Genomic DNA, 22,725 nt, shown 5'->3' with positions numbered 1-22,725 from the left:
TGGACAAATAAAATACTGCAAATATATAAAGTTTTCTATGTATTTTAATGGAATATCTGCACATTCTCATAAGACAAAGTTCCTAGTAGAACAACAAACCCGTCTTTTGTTTTAAAAACAGAAATGAAGCCATGATTCTTTCACCGTCAAACGAAAAAAGTCAGAAAAAGGAGTGAATCCAGTTTTAGCACCGATTCATCTCAGTGCACAAACTGATGCAAGCTGGAGGCATGTAGAGGTTTTACAACGTTTCCTTCCCTCAGTCTAAAGTATTTTCAACGAAATGCCAGAGGAAGAGCCAGAATGACAAGAGCTTTCTCCAGGTGTGTTGAAGAACGAAGTAACACAGTGCTGCCCCTCCCCCACCCGTTGCTAAGCACTGGCTGGAAAAAGTCTACTGAGGTAAATTCTGGAATTTGGAAAGTTTTCCAGTTGCAAAAACAAAAAAATGCAAAAAATGGAAACTATAGGGCCAGCATCCATCACTTTATGAAAATACAAACAATAACAATAATGGATTTTATTTGTTAATGCCCTTTACTTCTTGAAATCTCAAAAGTCTAAAACACAAAACAAACAATTACAGTAAATAAAAATAATTTTTGAAATGAATAAGCAAGAGATTAATACAAATATCAAAGAAAGTGAACCAAAAATGTTGCTAAAAAGACATTTCTTCAGACCTTATGCATTGGGTAGCTAAGACTGGTGTGAAGACAGAGCAGATAGCCTGACTAACTATACAACCAATAACACATTGTTATACTTTAGTTACTTTATGAAGAAAAAAACAGTTAAAAAGGTAAAATATTCTGAACTACAAGGAGTTAAAACATGTTTATTCTATTGTTTTGCTAAAGGTTACATTTCAAAATTAAGCTGGCAGCAAATAATGCAAATGTGATAATAAAGAGGATGAAGAATCTGAGTAGCCCAGAAATATTCATCAATCATGTTACGCATTTTCTTTTGCATCAACTTAATGATAAAGTGTAATTGTTGTCTTTATTTTTTGATTCTACAATCTCATGACCTCATTCCATATATATTTAGTGCCAAAAACTGAAATTGTCCCAGTGATGTCTAAACCAGCTAATAGAAGAGACTCATGAACCAGATCAGATCCTTGTACCACCAACTATCACCATGTTGAAACTGAAACAATGACCCATTCAGGTGATCCTCAAGCATTTGCACAATTTCAGCCGATCAGAGTCCAACCAAATTACCAATAAACGGATTAAACTTGTCAGCACATTGAGGGAAAACCCAATCCAAGCTCCTAATGGCACGGAAAGCCAAGGAGCACAAGCCAGAGGTATTGGAGAGGGATGCGGGATTAACTCCACTGATCCCTCTGTCTCTGCAGGAGAGTATCAGGAAGGAGGGAATCCTCTTAGCCACAAGGTGCAGGGAGGTAAAAATAGCCGGGAAATGACACAGATTTTAAACATCCAATACCGGAGAGGAGACGTTGTTTGGATAGGAGGATTTGGCATCACTTTAGTTTGGAAAAGGCGCAAAGCTCGAGCACACTGGCTGAAAACAGAAGAAGTCAAACTGCTGACTGAACAGGTGAAAGAAAAGCCGTCATGACGCATGAGTTCATTAACAAACAGCAGCACCTCAGGCAGGTTCGGGTCTGAATATGGAGTGCGCTCCATCCAACACCTGCGCGCACTCTGGACCCGCTCCAAACTCAAAGCCAAATTCAATCTGAAGCAAAACTCAAAACCAAACTCACCTTAATGAGCAGGAACGGACCAGGTCTGAGGTTTTCTTTCCCCCACAAAAATAAAATCGACTAAAAACAAATCTTCAGCTTGCGGCACTTCTTTCACATGCGAATAAACCGCTCCGCTCTCTCACTGCAGCATCGTTCACTCCATGCAGCGAGAGAAAAAAAATGTTTATTCCGAGTTAAAATTCAGAAAAATGATCAGGAGAGCCGGGAAAAGTCCAGAAGCATCAAATGGTAAAACCTCCGCAAGTTGTGTTTGTCCGCTGCCTTTTCTGACATCTGAGCGCTGAAAGCAGCGATCAGCCTCAAGACTTCACCGACACACAGAAAGAGAGAGAGGCAGCAGCCAATCACAGAGCAGAACACACCCTGTAAACCCCCCCCCTCCTCTGCTTCTTTCATTTTCATTTCTCTCTCCCTTTCTCCATCTGCCGCCCTCAGAAGTTTCACTTCTTTATTCCTCCTGTTTTATTTATGGGGAATTTATTTAGGGGTAAAAAAAAAAAAAAATCCAACTTCCAGCTTCAGACCTGACAGGAATTTCTGCGGGGGAATGATTAAAACTACACGCAGCAATTAAACCAATAATCTGCTCAGGTGGTTTCAGCTCAACACAGATCTGATGGTTGTTAATAATATATTGAATAAATTCAGAGTTTCTTTCTGTTAGTTATGATGATTAGGCCCCACAGTCAATGAAAGTTGCAAATTATGTTTCTCAGATCATTTGAAAACTGCAAAAGAACAATAAAATGCAGAGATGTATTTGTGCTAAAATACATGTTATGTTGTGTCACCCTTGATAACACACTGCAAAAACACAAAACCTTACCACGTACTTTAAATGCATTTCTCCCATTTTATAAATGAAATAATCTGCCAGTGGAAACAATATTTTTTTAATCAATATTAAGGAATTCTTGACTTAAGATCCTATATCTCGTTGAAGAGATTTTTGTAAGTTAGTTTTGTTTTATTTCAAGTGTAATAAGATATTTACATTAGAAACTTGACTAAAATACTTGGCAAATTTTTTTTTATTAATTTATTTGTTTGTTTTGCAGTATTTGTAATAACTAGCGAATATGACCCATTCTTTGCAGAATTGGTTTTGTTTTCCCCCCATTGGAGGATTCTGTTTGTGGTCAGTTCTCAGTCAGATTTAACCTTCAGTAAATCAGTCCCATCATCCCACCACCACCTTGTTTAACTGTCAGTTTAAATGAGATGCACACTTTTGAGAAAGTCCCACCTTTGTCTTGTCAACCCACAGAATACTTTCCCAAAAGTCTTCAAGATGTTTTTCTGGGGGCGAAATGTGAGACAAACCTTTGTGTTCCTTACGATGGACTCTATTTTAGTCCATCCAGTCATGAACTCTGACCTTAACCCCGACTTCCTGGATGAGTCACTCATGCACTCTGAGTAAATTTTAGTGGGTCAGTCACACCTGAGAAGGTTCTCCATTCATTAATGGTTCTCTGGAGACACAGAGAACCATCAGAAACTATTTTTTAAACCTTTTGACGCTGACATTTACTTTGCTGAATTTCTTTAGATTGTGTTTTGAGTTGGGTTGTCCTACCTCATGCTGTTAGACAGGTTCTGTTAAGTCTAATGATACTGAACCATAAATATGTTCAATTATAGTAAAATCAGGATTTAACATCGACAATTATATTTTCACAAAAATAAATATATTTGTTTTGGTTCTCTGAAGTTCTTCCTGGAGTTTTGCTGGGGTATTTTTTCCTGAATGTCACTGGAAAACTTTTTTTTTTCCACAGAAACAGTTTCTGGAGATCTGAAACAACAGTTTCAGAACCTGGTTTCAGACTAAAATATTTCCATTGAACGACCTTCTGAGAACGATGATGTCACAGTCCGACCCCGCACACTTCCTGGTCCGGGCCCAGGATTTCTTCTCTGTTTTTTTTTAGTGCACAGTTGCAGCATTTTGCCTAATTTTATTTGTTGTCATGTTTCTGTAGACTCTGAAACCTTCATTTCCAAATGAAATACAAACTTTACTTTTATCTGAAAGGAGGACAGTTTGTATCCCATATTTCTAAACAATATGAGCATAATGGCTTTTAATTCCAGCTTGACAATCCTCCCAGTGCTGTGTTTATCCCTGCTCCTGCTACACGTTTTCCTTTCACTCAACTTTCTATGTGTTTAACTTTTTCACAATATTCTAAGTTTCTAAGACATGGAAAATTGGGTTTTCATTCTCTGTAAGCCATAATCACTGAAGTTACAATAAATAAAAGCTTAAAATATTCCACTCTATATGAAAACAATCTGCAAAAATACAAAATCTGTTTTTGGTCCAGTTTCTACTACCAGTATCTTAGTGCACTTGAAATGTGACAAACTAACCTTTCAGTAAGATAAACCAGTTTGTTGAAAGTCGATAATTTTTTAATATTGATGAAAAAGTTCTAGTTCCACTGGCAGATTATTTCACTTATAACGAGACATTTTCTCTCATTATAAGTGAAATAATCTGTAAAGCAAACTACTTATTTTTATCAATATTAAGGAATTATTTACTTACAGCAAATTCATATATCTTGCTTAAAAGTTCCTTGTACGTTCAGTTTGTCATATATCAAGTGTAGACAAAAAACACTTGCTAAAACTTTGTGTTTTCACAGTGAAGCTTCACTTTAAATACCATAAAACCTTGAAAACTAAGCTTTTCAAGCTGTGCATATAATATAATATAATATAATATAATATAATATAATATAATATAATATAATATAATATAATATAATATAATGTAATGTAATGTAATAGTAAAACTGTTTCCTTGCTGACGTTCGTTTGGCTACATAATAGAAGATGACAGGCGTCTCTAAGTGGCAACACATAAAAGGAAACTGCCTTTTGTAGCGTAATGAAAGACCTTGGCTCGCAGTGAATGAAAGCCCAGAATGAGACTCACACAATGAAATCGTAGAAAGCAATAAACATGCAAACCGTAATTATGTTTAAATGGCAGCTGTATAAATCCTCTGCTGCTGTGTTCGCAGGCCAGACTTCTGTGTGGCTGGTTTCAGAAACGAGGCAAAACTAGGAGCAAAAAGAAACTGGAAAATGTGCAAAGGTTCTGTTTTCTCTTCCTACATCTGAATGTCAGATTCCACGCTCTGACTGAGGCTCTATTTGTATTCAGCATTAGCGAGCACATTAACTAGACTCCTTTTTTCCCCAGATAAAAACTACTGCAGGTAATTTAAAGCTCAGGAGAAAAGTGAAATAAATCTGAAATCTGTTGGAAACATTTGCTCTTGGCTGATTCTGTGTTTTCTAGCAGAGTAATAAGCCTCGCTAAATTAACAGCAGATTTCATCAACATCCAGAGTTGTTTAAGTAAAGATTAATGTATGTCCAATAATCTGGTTTAAAATGACTGCAGGGAAATCAGTTCTTCATCATACTGGGTAGATTGGCAAATGAGAAACTTCTGCACTTCGTCTCAACAAGCAGCAGATGCAGAAAAACCACATCAGTTTCTACACTGCAAAAACTAAATCTTACCAAGTATTTCTGTCTAGTTTTTAATGTCAATATCTTAGTACAGTTTAAATAAGACAAAACTAACTAAAAAGTGCATTTTCAGAAAGACATAGGAGCTTGTTTTAAATAAATAATTTCTCAATATTGATCCAAAAATACTAGTTATACTGACATAATCTGCCAGTGTTACTTTTTCATCAATATTAAGGAATTATTGACTTAAAATAAACTCCTATTCCTTGCTGATCAATCTCCTCCATCTCCTCCCTGAGCTACTGTTGAAGAAATGCACTGCCTCCCGACCAAAAACAACCAATCAAAGACAGGAGGCGGGTCTTAGCGCTGCCAATCACTTCATGTACACACTGCTAAATGTGCTAATGGTGGAGAAACAACTCACCGTGGTAGGAAAACCGTTTATCTTATCTGCCATAATTGATGGCTATGCTAACTAACCTTAGCATTCACAATAGGTTATGCTAGCTGCAGCATAGCAAAAAGCAAGGGGAGAAGGAGAGTTAGCACTGGAAGAAGACAGAGGAGCAGTTTTTTTCTCAGTATCGACATAATGACTGTTTCAACAAATATGTAAAAAAAAAAAAAAAAAAAAGAAGGTGCATTTATCCAAAAGCTTCCACTATGTTTGGGTTTTCATTTTAACTGAACCGCATTCAAACCATCGCTGCTTACAAACCCAAAGAGGTTTCCACGTTTGGAGCCGTCAGGGCAGCCGAGGTTGAGGGCTCCATGAAACATTCACAGCTTGTCTGTTCAGGTAACAATCTGAAGCGTCACTCAACAAACCCACTTCCTGGCACAAAGTGTTAAAGCTTCAGCAGCAAATCAGAGCCGTCATTGTGATGCTAAAAGTAGACAGTCGTTCTTACAGGGAAGGGGAGAGTGTGACGTTCAGACTGATGGGCTGGATGTGAAACATTCCTGCAGGAGAATAAATAAAAACTGACAGACTCACAACAAGATTTCTTTTTTCCCCAATTTCTGCTTTAACTGCAGCAGCCTGACCTCCATCATCCTGTAATCATTTTCTAAAGAGTTTTTTTCTTGGCAGCAAACATAGTTCCAGTGTTTACTCAGGATTGGATTCAAAGTGGATTCTTGCTCATAAAAAATAAATACGGTTTGGTTTTCAGCTGCTAGAGGCTCATCTCAACTGTCTGCAACTTCACAATGCAGATCTGAGACTCGGGAACTAAAGATTAAGTTGAGCTACCTCTGCTACCACAAGAAAAGCTCATCTGGGAAAACTCCAAGGGACATTTTCTCCAGTGAACCTGGGAAACTCCACCACAGGAAGATGTGCTGAAGACAAGTTCAGTAATGATGAAACTGACTCCTTCAGGCCTTAAGTGGTCGAAAGCTTCCATAAGTAGAGGAAAAGGTTAACTAGTTTTCAGGAAATGTCGTCGCTCAGCTTAAATCGCTATAAAATTCGATCCAGCAGCTCTCTAGTTCTGGAGTTAACTCACCATAACTTTCCTGCAAACCACAGATACGAGGCAGAGATGACAAAATATCTTAGAGGCAGTTGAGCTTAAATTACCATTCATGAAAAAAGTCATTCGTTCTTCAGTCCGGAATGCGCACATATTCCGGTTATATATATATATATATATATATATATATATATATATATATATATATATATATATATATATATATATATATATATAAACATAAAATTGATTATTTGTGACATCATGTAGATGTTGTGTTGCAACATCAGTAGCTGCGTCTCCATTGACTATATAATTGCGCAATTTGACATTTCAAAAATACATTTGCTCAATGGAATCACACCAATTTAGAAAAAACTCTAAATTTGAGATGGTGGGTTTTGTTGACCGTTTCAAAATTGGTTAATTTTGCAAAACTGCAAGGGGAACATTTTCTCTGTGCCACACGATCCACATGATCAACAACCGGATGTCGCCATTGGCACAAGCCACGAAGACGACGACAGGAAGTAGCTGGAGGATGATGTTTTTTTAATGACTTATTATATGTATTCATGTGTAATTTTAACTGTGTTCCTTATTTATTGGGAACACTGCAATTGCAAAATTGTGTCCTTTTGTCATCAGTGGAGTATATGTATTGACAATTTTTAGATAATTTGGATAATAAAACTGACTGCCATAAGTAGGATCAAACTGGTCTGTCTGGAACTGAATTTGTACGGATTATGCTAGTGAAAATATCTGTCAACTTAAAAGAGTAACAGTCTTCCTGAGACAGAGACTGGTGCTGTAGTTTAGTAAGTAAGTGGAGGAACAAATGTTTATTTTCTAGGTTAAAACTCGGATAATGGAAAATAATCAATCAAAAAGATGCAGCACCACTGACGACAGCGCTGTGGTCCTCAGGGGTTTAGTTTATCTCTCCAAAAGGTTCGTTTGGGTTTGCAAGCTCTTGTTGGTGGTTTGTCGTCAAGGAATGTAAAACTTCACAAAAAGACAAAATCACAGCAGGAAAAACTGCAGTAGCTACATTCATTAGCATGAAACAAAAGCCAGTGAAGTGTGTATGTGTGTGGGTGTGAGGGAAGGACGACAGGTTTTTACGTTTCAGCTAATCACAAATGTGTAGAAAATATGCAAAGGAACAAAACAGAGTAAACGTTGACGGATCCACATGACTGACATGATGCATGTTAGCATGTGTATGCTAACGACTGCAGCTGATCGCTAACTCGTCTCTGAACAGCAAGAGGAAAAAGCTCCTGAAGGAGGAGTGGAGGTGTTAATGGTTTCCTGAGATTTCTACTGCGACACATCGGGCTTTCACCTGCAAACACTACAACTTAAATGTGACGTAGCCTGATGTGTATTCAGGCCGGTCCGCGTCGAGCTGCTAGCATGTTTAGATCAGTTGAAGGAGATGCAAAATTTCACAAAAACCAAAAAGAGAAAAGAAAAGGTGAACTCAAGCTGAAGGTCTAGTACTTTTGGTTATTTTGGTACAAAGCACTCAATATCAGTCAAATGAAGAGTTACTTTATTTTAGAACTTAATTCAATTCAGTTATTAAGTAAACGCAGATTTTAACCCTCAAAGTCTCCAATAATGAAATAGAAAACTGCTTGTCATACACAGTTTATTTCAAATAATTTGTTTTTAATGCCACAATTTGTGCTGGACTGTTTCAGCTTTTGATTAGAAAAGAAATGTGTCAAATGATTTCATTTCCTCTGGTGGGTCAGCTGATAGAAAAAAACCTCAAGTTGTCAACAGGAACTAAAACAGAAACCTTTTCACTGCCACCTTTACACTTCTCACAATAACCTCACAGAGAGGAAACAGGAAGAAATAATGTGACTCTGGAAAAGCACATGAAAAAGTCCCACAGTTTTAATAGATACGGGGGTTTCACAGCAGAAAGGTCATGCCACCAACATTACACTTTACCCACCATCAGTTTTGATCGTAGGTAACAAAAAATTTGCTTCCCGGAGTTTTTTCAGCTGATGTTGGATTTCTTCGTCTTCCAGAAACAACTGTAGGGAATTTCATTGTCCTCAACGTGGCTTTATTTCCCATTTTTACTTTTCTGAAAACAAAGAACTTATTTATAATGTGGTAAAAATCTCTACATTTATTTACCATGAAGTAGAGTTATGTGGTTTTAAAACTGTTGAGCTGGTGGTTTGACTTTTAACTTGTTGATGTCGCAAAATATATATTACGATCAAGCATTTTTTGTTTCTCTTTTTTCAGTTTATTCATTTCTGTCAGTCATTTGCAATAAAGCAAACAAAATTGGACCAATCAACAAACACAAACCCAAAAGTTTATTTATTTATTTTTTTACATGACTGGTGCAAAGTGGTGCAGTTTGCAGCAGTAGCTGTGTTTCCATTGACCATATAATTGTGCAAGTTGACATTTTTAAAATAAATTAGCTGAATGTAAACACGCCATTTAAAAGAAATGTGTTTTTTGATAAGTTTTGAAACTAAAATAGTGCATTATATTTGTCACAATCGTGGTGTTTCCATTAAGTAAGAAACCCAATTGTTCAAGTAATAGTCTTCCTCATTCTAGCTCCCAAACCTTTAATCAAAAAAATAATTACTGTGTTTCCATTAAGCAGATTTATCTTCAAAAAATCTAAATGTGTATTTTACAGTCAACTCAAGTGGTTATTCTGGCCATCAAGTAAATGTTGCCATTGACACAAATCAAATAATTTTAATACATTATTTAATGATTTTAATTGCATTTCTTATTTAATGGAAACACCATGGTTGCAAAATTATATTTTCTCAACATTGGCAGAAAATTGACAAAGTTTTGCTGACATTTGCATTGAAAACGCAGCGCCTGTCGTCCTGGGTTCAAATCCCAGCTTGACGTCATTCAGCGTTGAGTTTTCATGAGGAACAATTGAGTAGTTTATTGGGAATAATAAATATCCATGTTTCCATATTCTCCTACTTTCATCCTCTAGCAACTAAAACCAGTTTGTAAAACCAGTGAAGCTCTGACTGGTGAATAATGTCAGAGCGCATCCCTGGATTTTCTCCTTAACCTGTGATGAGGAGAGACGGGCTTTCGGTCGGCTCTCTGTGTGATTAGTAGTGCATAAAAATAGGTCAGCAGGCGCACAGCGAGGTAAGATGAAGTGGCGCACTGGAGACGGTTACGTCAGCAGCGGCTGAAGCAGGACGGAGGAATCCTGCTGTGGAGCCTCAGGATTCCTGGCCGCTCGCTGCTCTTCGGCGCGGTTCAGTGCTCTCCCTCCCTTTCATGTCTCCTGACAGCCTGCTGCAGCCGCCGCCGTGTTGTTTACATCAGGCTCTTAACAGCTTTCACACCAGACACAAATACTCAACATGGGAGCATTACAGCTATCTGAAGAATGTATTTTTTTCCACTAAGTTCAAGACACTCCAGTGCGTTCAGCTGAAGCCTTTTGTTGGAGCAACCAGCTCTGCGTCTTAATGACAAGTGTTATGAAAGCAGGAAAATATGTTTATCTCAAACCACAAACTAAGACATATGAAAAAATAAGCCATAAATATTACAGAGGCTTCGGGGGGGGCATATGAATCTCATGCCCTTGTGATGAATGGTAGTTGATCTTACACTAGAACGTAAAAATGGCTGCAAACAAATGTGCAACTATACAACCGTACATCTTTGAAAAGCAGAAGTAGAGGCTCCCGCACAACCATCAAAATGCAGCTGACTGTACATCAGTAAGAACAGCTGACCAAACATCTTCGAACTCAACTTGGGTTGCTAGGTGACAGGCCAGGCACTGCTGGGGTTGCTAGGTAACGGTGACGTGAGATTCAATAATCAGAAGGGTTTTGGAACAGCTTGTTTTCCAGAAACAAGCAGTTGAAACCCAAATAGACGCACAAAGATGTGCAAAATACACATTTTACATGATAGATCTCCTTTAATGACAACAGCAGATCATCTGACACTGAACAAGGCTGTTGCTCAACTTCTTTACATCAAAGCTACTTGACCACTTTGAGCATTTTTCTTCCTGCTGTAATCCTAAACTCATTTTTACCTGTATTTACAGCCACCCATGCAGAAAATGTTCCTGTTTGATTTGCAGCTGCAGAGCACATGCCTCTGCATCAGGCTGCGATGCTGCACCACACAGCCTACAGGCCCATATGGAAGAACTTCAGCAGCTCATTTATTAGCAGTGAAACGGGCTTGGGAGAATGTTGTGATGTGGAGTTTGGCTCCGGATTCTCAAAGCAGCGCTGCGCTCTCTAAAATGAATGGCAGATCTTGCGGTCGGCCGCCTGGACAGTCTCTAATTTGCCTGCATTTTTATAGCAGCCACCAATTTCCAGAGGCCACACTGACCTGCACTGAAAACATGGCAGCGCATCTGCATCTCCGGAGGTTCCTTACAAGCACCGAAGAGGAAAAACATCAGTAAATTCAAAACAGATCCGTTCAGGAAGAGGTTAAGGACCCTATCTGGGAACCTTGAAGGGATAGCTCGTATTTTTACCAGCTTTTTAAAAGGGCACTTCCTCTGTACGTATTTCTGTGAAGCTGCAGGGATTTCCACCTCGAATTCCTTCTCCTTTTGTTTCAAACGTATTTAGACAGGAAGCTTGACGTAGAACAAAGAGTTAAAAATACATCCTTCACTCACATCTTCCTTCGGCTGCCATTTATTCCCAAATTAGGCTGCACATTCCTCTGTAAGACACACGTTTGCTTTAAATGGTAAATGTCGGGTCACTGCTATGAGAAGCTGTCTGTCGGACAACGTGACACTTAGAGCTCACAGGTTACATTACGGGGTCAGTCAGCGTGACGCTGGGTCATCGTATCGGCTGGAGGAACTGACCAGCAAACAGCTGAACGAATTATTCTGTTGTTCCAACAAACTGCTGACTTGCAGAGGAGATCCACAGCTAAAAAACACATTTCCAGCATTCCACAACGGAATGCTGTTGGAACATAATAATTACTATGAACCTGCAAAATGGACCTTAAGTTAATATATATTCACCAGACATTTTAATAAGTAGTTCAGTTAAGAGAGGCAGGTAGAGTAGCTAAAAAGTAGTAAAGTAAGAGCAGGAAGACTTCAGTATATTTTTACTCAAGTAAAAGTAAAAACTGTCCAAGAAATTTCTCAAAAGTAAAAAAGTGTCAAGTTTAAAGGCTGTTGATGTATTGAGTAACTGATCATAGCATCTCATTTAATATTAATACTCAATCTACAACCAACTGCAGCTGTAAAAGGGCAGTATTATGTATTTTCCAGTCAAGAAAGTACCTATGCTAGCTTCAGTTGTTAATAAAAAATGCTACATAAAAGAAAATAGACTTGAAATTAGGCCGCTGTCTCTTTAAAAACTCCTGCTCTTTCTGAAACTCCACCTTCAGGAAGTCATCACGACATGGCTCCTCTATTAACCCTTTAAGAACATTTTTACCAGTGCTGCAATGAGAAGTGGCTCCTATGATGAGCTCAGCTGATGTGCAGTTCCACCAAGTGTTTGCTAGTTGCTGCTGCTAGTCTGAAGGAGCTGAACGCTTGGAAGCATGGACACTGCAGCTCTGAGGAGGAGCTGCGTCTCGAAGGCGGAGCTAGGTCCACGTAGGTGTTTAGGAAATAACATTGTAACAAGCTCAAAAAAGTTGACTTTACATAACACTGCTCCTTTAAATCAGCATATTTACTCAATCAATAATCACCCCCATCACCCCCATCACACACGTTTGTATCCCAGCGACTCCCAGGAATTTGTCCCGTTTGAGTCACCAAGGCGACTCCCCCTGTTCCAGCGGCTGAGGAATGCGGAGCATGTCTGTCCCTGTTTTCTCACAGCGGACGAGCGTAAAGTGACCCTGACCACACAGGAGGAGCCCTTCCTCTGCAGATGGCCCCCACCGTGCCGCTTCCACCAGCACTCACTGGTGGAAACGACTCCTTTACTGAACCAGGAATGAGTTCATCTAGACGTGGATTCCTGACTCAATTCCACGGCTGTAGGATTTATATTACTGCAGCTTTAAAAATGGAAAGAATACTGTATTGTTTAAAGTACAAGAAAAATGTGCAAACTTAGTCAAAGGCTCGAGGCAAAATGAAGCATTAAGTGAAATTCAAGATGGATTTTAAGAAAGTCAGTCAAAACTGTTGCCAATAAAATGCAAATAACTCAAAATTTAAATGAGCTAATGTAACTTCCTGTGGGTTTTAGATGAGTTTTAACAAAGAGTTACCAGAAATAAGGAAGCAGATTATTAAATATGCTTTTTGTTGTTAAAACTCAAGTCTAAATGAGCCTCAATCTCTCCGTTCTCACTTTCTCCAACAAAGATCAAATATTAAATCAAAGAGGATCACTTAGATCACTTAGATCTGTTAGTAGCCAGGTTCTGGCTACTAACAGCAGCCAGAACCTTTGCTTATTTTGTGAATTATGTTAAGTTACTTATTTTTGTTTGAGATGCAAATATATTTCACCTTGGCCTTTACTTAATTTATTAGCTTTTGTTGTAAAGGCAACTTGTTTTTTTTAGCTTGCAGTAAAAATATATGTATTTTTGGTATTAAGCACCTTAAAAGCCACTTAGAGGAATGAAATTGCTTGGAAAATGTTGCCTTTTTTAAGTTTTATTTATAGGTTTTGCAGTGCAAGCAGAGTCCTAATAATGCTTTAACAAACAGAATCAAACAAATATTTCTCAATCTACTTGCTTTAAATGATGAACCAGTTCAGGTTTGACTGGTCTGTTTTAGATCTGTCACTAGAAAAGATAAAGTCTACAAACAGTGAAGTAGAAATGTTTCATCGCTGAAGCAGAATCTTTAAAAATCAAATGAAAACGTCATCATAATGTAAAAACTCTGAATTTGATTCGTATGTCAAAAATATGTCTGTATTTCTACTTATATTTTACAAAACTTTTTAATCAAAACTAAAAAAGTTTAAACTTTTTAGGAAGTTAAGACTTCCTCAAAAAGAAACTGACTTTTTTGTTTTTAGGAAGAAAAAGATGTCAAAACTTCCTTAAAGATGTATAAAAATTCAACATTTCTATACAACAATAAACAAACTCAGTTTTAAACTAAAGATATGCTTCCTCTAAAGGGAACTGAACTGGTTTCCAGTTTGCCGGCTGAGTGGGAATTCGGCTCCTGATGGTTATTTATTACCCGACTGTTTGTGTTTGGTCGTCTCACCTGGCTCAGCTGTGCTGCAGGAAGCAGGTGCAGGAGCATTAAGAGGAGCTGCAAGGACCCGGCCACGTCTCCAAATAATAATATCATTAATGGTCTGAAAACACAGAGGAGCTGCACAGCAGAGCCAGCAGGTTCTGGTCCAGGAAGTGTCTGTAATTAGGTGGAGCAGCTGGGAGTCCGATGTGTGTTTTCTGCCTCTGCCATCTCAACTAAGAGTCTAGTTTACAAGGATTTACTGACTTCACATGGATTTTCTGAACTGAGGATTGTTTTTGTAATTTGACTGAATAACCATTTTGCCTCCGTTTGCTATTGTGATTCAAAGCCACAGGATTTAACTTTTATAAAAATTTGATTTTTACATATTTGCTAAAACTGACAGATAATCTGTGAAACGATTGATCTCCACCTGAGCTTATACTGCTATCTGAAGAAAAGCGCCGCTCCCGACCAAAAACAACCAATCAGAGGCCAGGAGGAGGGTTTTATCGCTGTCAATCAACCAGGTAAACATGCTGCTAAATGTGCTCATGGCCATTACAGGAAAACACATTCATCCACCATCACTGGAGCTTTGCTAACTAACCAAAGCTTTAACGACAAATTCTGCTGAAGGCTAGAAGGTTTATCGTAGCAGAGATTACGGGAGAAAAGGGTGAGCAGCGCACACACAGGAGTGATTGGCAGCATTAAGACCCGCCTTCTCACTCTGATTGGTTGTTTCTAGTTAGCAAGGCGAGCTAAGTTTTTCCACAGATTATCTGTCATAATTTTTTTGTTATAAAAGTTACATACTGCAGTTTTAAGAAAACATGTTTATCTTTACATTTGGGCACAAACAATTCAGTTAAGATAACTAATCACAAAATGTGTGTTTGTTTTGCTCAGATTTCTTCCATTTTTTCATTTTACAAATTTTCAAAACCTCCTCTAAAGCAAGCAAAAATAAAAACCAAGGCAGGATGAGAAACAGTTTGAATAAATAATCAAATTGTACCATTTTTTGTATTTCAAAGAGTGACTCAAGGGAAACAATGAGCCAAAACAAACCGACTCCACCCACCTCCCAGTCTGAGAGCAGCGGGGTGAGAGGATGCCCTGCCCTGGATCGATGAGGAACACCCACATGTGACTGCATCTGCACTGCAATAAAACCAAATCTGGAGACTCTGAACATGGAAAATTCATTTTTCTACTCCTGGTTTAGGTATTAAAACTATAAGGAGGAGTTTAAAAAAAACACCTCTGAAGAAGACAGAGAGCAACTTCTTTCTTAATGAAATGTAAACAAAAATGGAGTTTTGTCAGATCAGCAGTTGTAGGATGAATCTTCTGGCTTCGGTAAAAGGCCACAGTCATCTCTCTCACCAGTGCTAAACTAGCTCGCTTGTTTTGGTTGTATTTACCCACAATCCCTTGTGCTGGAGTCCATTTTCTGCTTTTGGAGCAGCCTCTGGTCCACTTGGCATTCACAACAGAGATCTAGTCAGGCGGGCCAGAGTTTGCTTTTTTGGTTCACATCAGAGTTTAATTGTGCATTCACATCTCCCCAAACGAACTAGAGTTTGATTAAAGTGGACTAAACAGAGCTGGTGTGAATGAACCTTAAGGAGTTTGAATACTGTGAAAGGCAGAAGTACACTGAAGCTAGTTGAATCTTCAGCTTCAGTGTCAGGAAGCTGAAGATTCAACCAAACTAAAAACACTCATCCCTTTCTCCTCATCCTCACTGTTACTCATCCACTGATCAATGTAGGTGCAAAACGCCGGGGCGATTCAGCAAAGCGTCACAACACGACTTAAATTTGCATCGTGAGCTGGAGCTGCTAAGGAACTGCACTGCCCACTCATCTGCCCACTCTTTTCATTCCACTACGCAGCCTTAGAAACAGAACCACCCACAGATGAAAACACAAAACTGGACAAGACGTCCAAGATTACATAACTCAGCCTTTATGTAACAAAGACAAGTCAGCGGGATGGAAAACGCATTTTTTCCTTTATCTAAAGCGATGTGTCACTGGTTCCTTTTACAGCATGGATGGGGTGTGTGTGACTGCAGAAGCCTCATATTGTTTCCTCTCAGATGGAAAGTGGTGCAGATGGCTAAACATGGCTGGCCAAGGTACCAAGTGGAGCGCCACAACCGGCCCAGATGGACTCAGGCTCTGAGGTTTACCTTCACCTTTCCCAATGTTACTGAATAAAACGAATATACGTTTGCCAACTTCTGATCAATTCAGTCGGAAAAATGTTCACCGATTTCAAAACTCTGGCTGAAGTTTTGCTTGTAATTACAGTTTAAGATTTTCCGGATCTGAATCAAAATAAATACATCATTTCATATCAGTTGTCATTGATAAATATTGATTAGATTTTTGTTTTAAATATAAATACTGCCAAACTGGTTGTGTGACCTTTCCTCTTTTACCCAAAGCGGTCAGTTTTTTATTTTTAAGCAGCTATGAGGCAAGCTGGTGAAATCTTTAAACTGCTGCAGAGCAAATTACTCAACAGGTTGTTGCTAGGTAACCAAATATTGAGTGAGTTGCTAGGCAACCAAAAAGAGAGTGAGTTAGTTGATGCCACCGGCTAGCTTAGCTTGGATGTGAAAGGTTGAGTGGCTAAAGTCTGATATTGATCATGTTTTTAATCACGATGTATGTGATTGATTTATTGTCCAGCCCTACTTAAATTATTTAAAAAGAAAGACAAATATTTTTTCCCAAAATAATGTATTTTTGACATCCGTCTAGGTTAGACCTGCGACTCTTCTGCAACACATTTAGGAAACATTTAGCTTTTTTTACCGTTTTATTTATTTGACATCATGGTTTCCATATTTTATGCACCTAAATTAAAACAATCTGATCTTTACCCACTGAAGTTCAGCAGATAAAGGAAATATCTGTATACTTTAAGATAGATATATTCTTCCTTTTGTTGTTTAACTTCACTCTGGTTTGGATATCCTGGGGAGAAGTTTTATTAAAAGTATTACAAAAACAGTCAGAGTAACAAAGTGTCAGTGAGTACACGCCTTGAAACGCCTTTTTTCTTAAAGTAGGTCTGCATTGCATGTGAGAAATGAGCAGGAAAAGATAAATGTTTTCTTCTCGTAAATGATCCCAAAGTGCCACTTGCTGTCGCTCTTTTTGACCCAAATCAAACCTCTAATAGCCGCTTCCAGATAAAATCTGAGACCTCTGCAGTGTTTTGCGAGCGTGGGAGGAGGAGAAGGAACATTGCTCTTTTGAGAAAATGAAAGCAAGCCCCTCTCACGCCTGATGCTAAATTGCCCAAAGGATGTGAGTGATTGATTGTTGTTGCAGCCTTTAAGGCAGCATTCAGGGAATAGATGCTCCACTCAGAGCAGAACGCTGAGAAAATACTTTCCCTGTTAAAAAATCGAGCAAAGTTCTTGTTTTTGGAAAGAGACGCTTTATACGACACCAAGAGGAAGTTAATGTGGTGAACTTTGAGCCTTAATCTCAACAGGAAAGTGTAACTTAAGAACCTGATGCTTATCTGTGTGAATTCCCAATTGTAACAGCATGGAAATGAAAATATTGGTTTTCTTCTTATCTGGATTTCTTTGAGAAGAGAGACACAGTTCATCACATTAGTTCAGTGCAGGGGTCAGCGACCTTTCCAGCCCAGACAGCCATTTTTACCTTTGGTCCACCTGAACAAATTTGCTTTTTTTTTAAGGAAATGTACGTTAGAAGATTAAGGCCAGTGAAAAAATAAATTCTGACTTTAATCTCAGAATTTTGACTAATTTCATGAAATTAAAGTCAAAATTTAAAAAAACTAACACTCTTCTGTAGAAATGTTTTTAAAAAGAGATTATGTACACACAATTTTAAAAATAAATGTTTCTTGAAAAAAAAGCATGCAGTTTGCAAGTAATGGCGAAAGAAAAAATACTTTATCAAAAAAATAAATACTGGCTTCCATTGTTACTGTTACTTTTTGTGGAAATTTTGTGCTTGTGTTGCATAAAAAAAGTCCTGGAAAAATTGCTGAAGCTGGTAGACTTGTGTTGTCTTTACATTTTTAAAAATTGCTCCGTTTCTTTTTGGCTTGTTTGGTCGAGATTATTAGGAGCCGCAGTGAAGAGCTGCAGGTTGCAGCTTTGTGAAAAACTTTCTACTTTTAGCTATTTGTTTTGATCCAACTGGTTATTCCATAACTACTAGGAAGGCTCTCTAATTCATTATTATTTTAAACATTTAAGTATAATTTAGTTATTTTTCGATTACAGGTATCAAACTTAATTATACAGAGGACCAAAATAAAACCTACCTTCCGGTTTAATTCACTGTCTCCGATTTCCTCCTGCTTTTTGGGTTCCTCGCCATCTGTAATAGTTATTTATATAAAATCTTCTCACACTTCTATCTGCTGACTGCAGGTTGCACTGGAGCCCTTAGAACATCAATATATTACAGTTTTTATACATCGATTATATATCATGTAAATATGCACTTCTGTGTTTGTCTTTCTCCTCTTCCTCGACTTTGCCGCAGTTCTTCTCCCATCGGGGAGTTGCATCTTGACAAGCCTCCTTTCAGTAAGCCAGGGGACGCCTGTGAGTCTCTGCAGGAAGCATAATTAGCCTCATCTTCCTCCCGTTCACCGTCTCCTTCACACAGCCCTCCATCCTGCCTGTGGCAGCGTTTGTAAATGAGCTCTCCTCTCAGTGAGTCGGCTCCTCTGCTAGAAAAGCTCATCCACGACTCGACTGCGCAGTGAAAAGTTCAGCTCTTGTTCTGGAAAAGATTCACACACAGTAGTGCCCCACTTTCTTTGTCTCCTCAATGTCAACCTCAAAGAAATTCAACAACTCTACACTCCAAAAACACTAAATTGTACCAATTACTTTTGCTCTTGGTGTGAATATCTTAGTCCATTTGAAACTAAACTAACTTACATATAACTTTTCAGCAAGACGTAGGAGCTTGTTTTAAGTCAATAATTCCTTAGAATTGATGAAAAAGTACTAGTCCCACTGGCAGATTACTTCACTAATAAGACATTTCTTTCCATGTTTTAAGTGAAATAACATGGAATAATAATTCCAAGTCCTATATCTTGCTGAAAAAGTGATTGTAAGTCAGTTCTGTCTTGTTTAAAGTGTACTTAAAGTATATTTAAAGATATTTACACTAGAAACTAGTCCAAAAACACATGGTAAGATTTTGCAGTAATTTCTAATAAAGTCTCCAGAAGGTTATGCAAACTGAAGTGACTGTATTCTTTTTGTTTTAAAGAAGTTTCAGTGGAGAACGTCATGAAAAGAAATCTTGATAACTTTATGGAATTTGAATTTAAAACAGGCATTTATCAAATGCCCCGGAAATCTAACCATAGAAAAATACGGCTATTATCGTACCAATACAAAGTCAGCAGCAATCATAATTCTTTTTAAGGTAACACCGTTTTGAGTATAATAGTGTTTCCATGTCTGTTGGTAAAAACAAACAACCCACTGCAGGATCGCTACCAAAGCTAATATAAACTGTTTCCATCGCAAATGTGAGCAAAACTTTGTCAATATTTCTCTAAGGTCAAAAAACAAAAAGGATGTGGTCTCAAACTGATAAATACAGCATCACGAGGGGAATATTTGGACAGAGCACAAGTATCAATCCAGTTCTTTTCTATTCTATTCTAGTTTTCTACCAGAATCTAATGTCAAAAAACAATCAGAACTATTTTACTGTCTATTTTAGTAAAATGGACCGAACATTAAACAGATTTTCAGGATTATTAATATAGTATTCCCACTTTAATCCTTGAACCCGACTAAATGTTATGCATGCTAAGCATCCCATGCTGTGCAGGGTGATCTGTGGCCAGCTCTTCAAAAGCAGAAATGATTGCACTTAAACCCGACAGCAGGAGGTTTAATGTGGCCTTTGCAGATCAAACATCCAGCGCTGCCTCCGGCCGTCACGCACGCCGTTTCCTGGCATTTTAAACTCATCCAGCGAGGCACGAATATGTAGCCGTGTGTCTGTGAAGTGAACATAGATGCAGCAAAAATACAGCAAGAGGGCAGTGGCAGCCTGAAGTTAGCAGACCAGGCTGGTTTTACCCACAGAATGAAAAAAACTGGTTTGCTTATTTACAAATGCTGTAGTTGGTTTGAGTGTGAAAATCCTCTTCTGGTTTTTTCCAGCCTCAGTAGCTGTACTACACTACATTTTATATGAGAGTGAAACAGACAACAGAAATGCTTAAAGGGCCAAGATTATGTTAAATCGACTTTTGGAGCTTTACATCATGTAATAATGTCACTCCATCATCAAAAACATACCCAGAGTATTGAATTGATTCTTTCATGCATGTTTAAGAAATCTTTTAATCTCCATGGCAACCATTCGGCTGTGCAAAGCGTCTAGTTGGACCTAGCTCCGCCTTCGAGATGCAGCTCCTCCTCTGAGCTGCAGTTTCCAAGCTTCTGCATTACACAGCAGATTTCCCCGACTCTGCTCCTTCAGACTAGCTAGAAGCAATTAGCAACACTTGGTAGAATTGCGCAGGAGGCTGAGCTCATTATAGGAGCTACTTAGTGCAACGCCGGTAAAAACGTTGTTAAAGGGTGAATAGAGGAGCCATGTTGTGATGACTTTGGAGTTTCAGAAAGAGTCCAATTTTTTTAACGACACTGAAGCTTGATTTCAGGGAAAGTCAAATTTCTTAAGTAATATTTGACATAGCATTTTTATAACTGAAGGTCACATCGTTATGCGATTATATATGAAATGGCACTGTGTGCCTGAAAAACACATAATACTGCCCCTTTAGAGAACAAGTTCCTCCACCTCCAAATGGTCCATAATCCCACCCAGTGTGTGTGAAATAATGCAGAATACTATTAATACCTCATGGATACAAAGTGAGATTTAAAAGCTCTGACAGCTGGTGGTCGATGTGCCTCAAGTTGCAGCCATTTGTTCGCAGTGTTCTGTCTGACAGCGGATTTGATTTACACGTCCCACGCTGTCAAAAACGGCGGCCTTTCCTCCTGCCGCTCTGACCTCCGTCAGTCCCGTGTCTTATGTAACCCGTCTTATCAGTCAGAACCTCCGACATCCTCACATCTCGCTTCAATCCTCAAGATGTAAGGAAGAGGATCAAGAGAACGTTGATGTGTCTCCCATTAAAGGGTCATTTATTACATAACCGATGTCTTGAACTTGATCCAGATCAGTTTATGTAACGTTTGTTTTTCCTTCGGGGCAAAAGTTTGGTCCTCACAGCTACGTGTCATGTTTGGTCATGACGAAGGTTTGGCACTGATATGACAGTTTGTTTGGTTTTACCGCAATTATTTATCTCTACATTTGTCTTTTTTAATCTATTTACAGGAATAACGACGGTTTTAGAGAAATTCAGGTCAGTGTGCCTTAGTTGTGCAAAAAAGATATCAAAAACAAACTCCTGCATTGTGTACACACTTGGATTTATATCATTCCAAAAGCTTAGACAAAGAAAGTTTAGCATTTGGGTCATCCTGTATTATCTAGTTGCATAATATAACATCCTCTGTTCACAGAGCCAGATTATGACACCGGGAATTAGCACACCCAGCAGCTGCATCTCCTGTTACTCAGCCGACATCAGACCCAGCCTTAAAGGTGGCCTGTTATGTTTCCTTAAACGGGTTAGGATACTTCTGTGGGTTACACAAAACAGGTTTATTATGTTTTTGCACAAAATCACCCTACATTCAGTTCAGTTCAGAATGAGATGTTTTAGGGCCAAATAAGCTGTTGCTGACCACAAACCCCAACTCAACCATTACACTCGAAAGTGAAAATGTCTGCAAACAGATGGACAATTATGCAACCATACATCTTTGAAAAGCAGAAGTAGAGCCTCCTGCACAAACAAGTACGCAGTAAGTGGTTTCTGGATGACAAAACACTTGTCTTTTCCAGCAACCGTTGTGCAGCGCATACAGCAGTAAATATAAACGTAAAGGAGCTCTGCTGGGGTTGCTAGGCAACAGGCTGGGCTCGTCTAGTTTGCAGGTTTTAGAAACGGCTCCTTTTCCAGACACCAGAGACATTAACTTATTACCAAAAAACGACTGGATGTTTTTTAATTGTTTTTTTTTTTCTTTTAAAATTGCTCGGGTTGTTTTTAGAAGCAGTTTTGGAGACGACATGGCAAATTTAGAACTTCATCCCAGAGTGACAGAAAATGAAGCACTCCACACCAAACTAATGTAAGAATGGCTGGTACACAAAGGTACCGAGGAAAAAACCTTATCTGCCTGTTTTTTGTCATCAGTATGAAAAGGTTGTGGCTTCCAGTGATCTACAGTTGTTATGAAATGAGGGTGATGGACGTACAGAAAGCCAATCAGGTCAAACTTTAACTGCTTTGCAGCTCCTGGAAGCATCTAATAATATTTCATCATTAAATATGCAGCGATGCTCCAAATATCTGGCAGTGAAATGTTCAGACAGTGTTTACAATGTTTTTATATTAGGAGAAATTAATCAGTTCTGATCCAAGTTCCAATTTTGAGTTAAGCTGAGGCAAAATTGACTGAAAATAATCTCCAGTTCTAATTACATCTCATCTCAGTGAATGTCGTCTGGGTTTTTCATTGTTCATTATCAGGTTTTCATCCCTCAGCACTTTTGAGTTAGACATTCATTTGTTTCGTGTTTTTTGTAACTTTCTGTATTTCCATGGTTCTTCCAGGGTCTGTGGGGATTTTTGTGAAACCGAAC

The 22,725-nt window shown here is 38.5% G+C and overlaps 1 protein-coding gene across 2 annotated transcripts in view; it reads right to left on the bottom strand.

The window, feature by feature from the left end:
• Positions 1-22,725, bottom strand: part of rasgef1ba (RasGEF domain family, member 1Ba) — a 78,749-nt gene that overhangs the window by 34,673 nt on the left and 21,351 nt on the right. The window contains exon 1 of one of the 2 annotated variants that reach the window (XM_014994650.2): positions 1,745-2,459. The exons of the other annotated variant lie outside the window; for it this stretch is intronic. The gene's annotated coding sequence lies outside the window, so the exon portion shown is untranslated. Of the gene's footprint in view, positions 1-1,744; positions 2,460-22,725 lie in introns of those variants that run through there. 2 annotated transcript variants of the gene reach the window in all.

This window comes from Poecilia mexicana, unplaced genomic scaffold (assembly GCF_051168715.1).
Source record: "Poecilia mexicana isolate PSO_F unplaced genomic scaffold, ASM5116871v1 scaffold_9, whole genome shotgun sequence".
Taxonomy (NCBI): domain Eukaryota; kingdom Metazoa; phylum Chordata; class Actinopteri; order Cyprinodontiformes; family Poeciliidae; genus Poecilia; species Poecilia mexicana.
The sequence above is the reverse complement of the archived record's forward strand: the minus strand, read 5'-3'. Positions and strand labels throughout refer to the sequence as shown.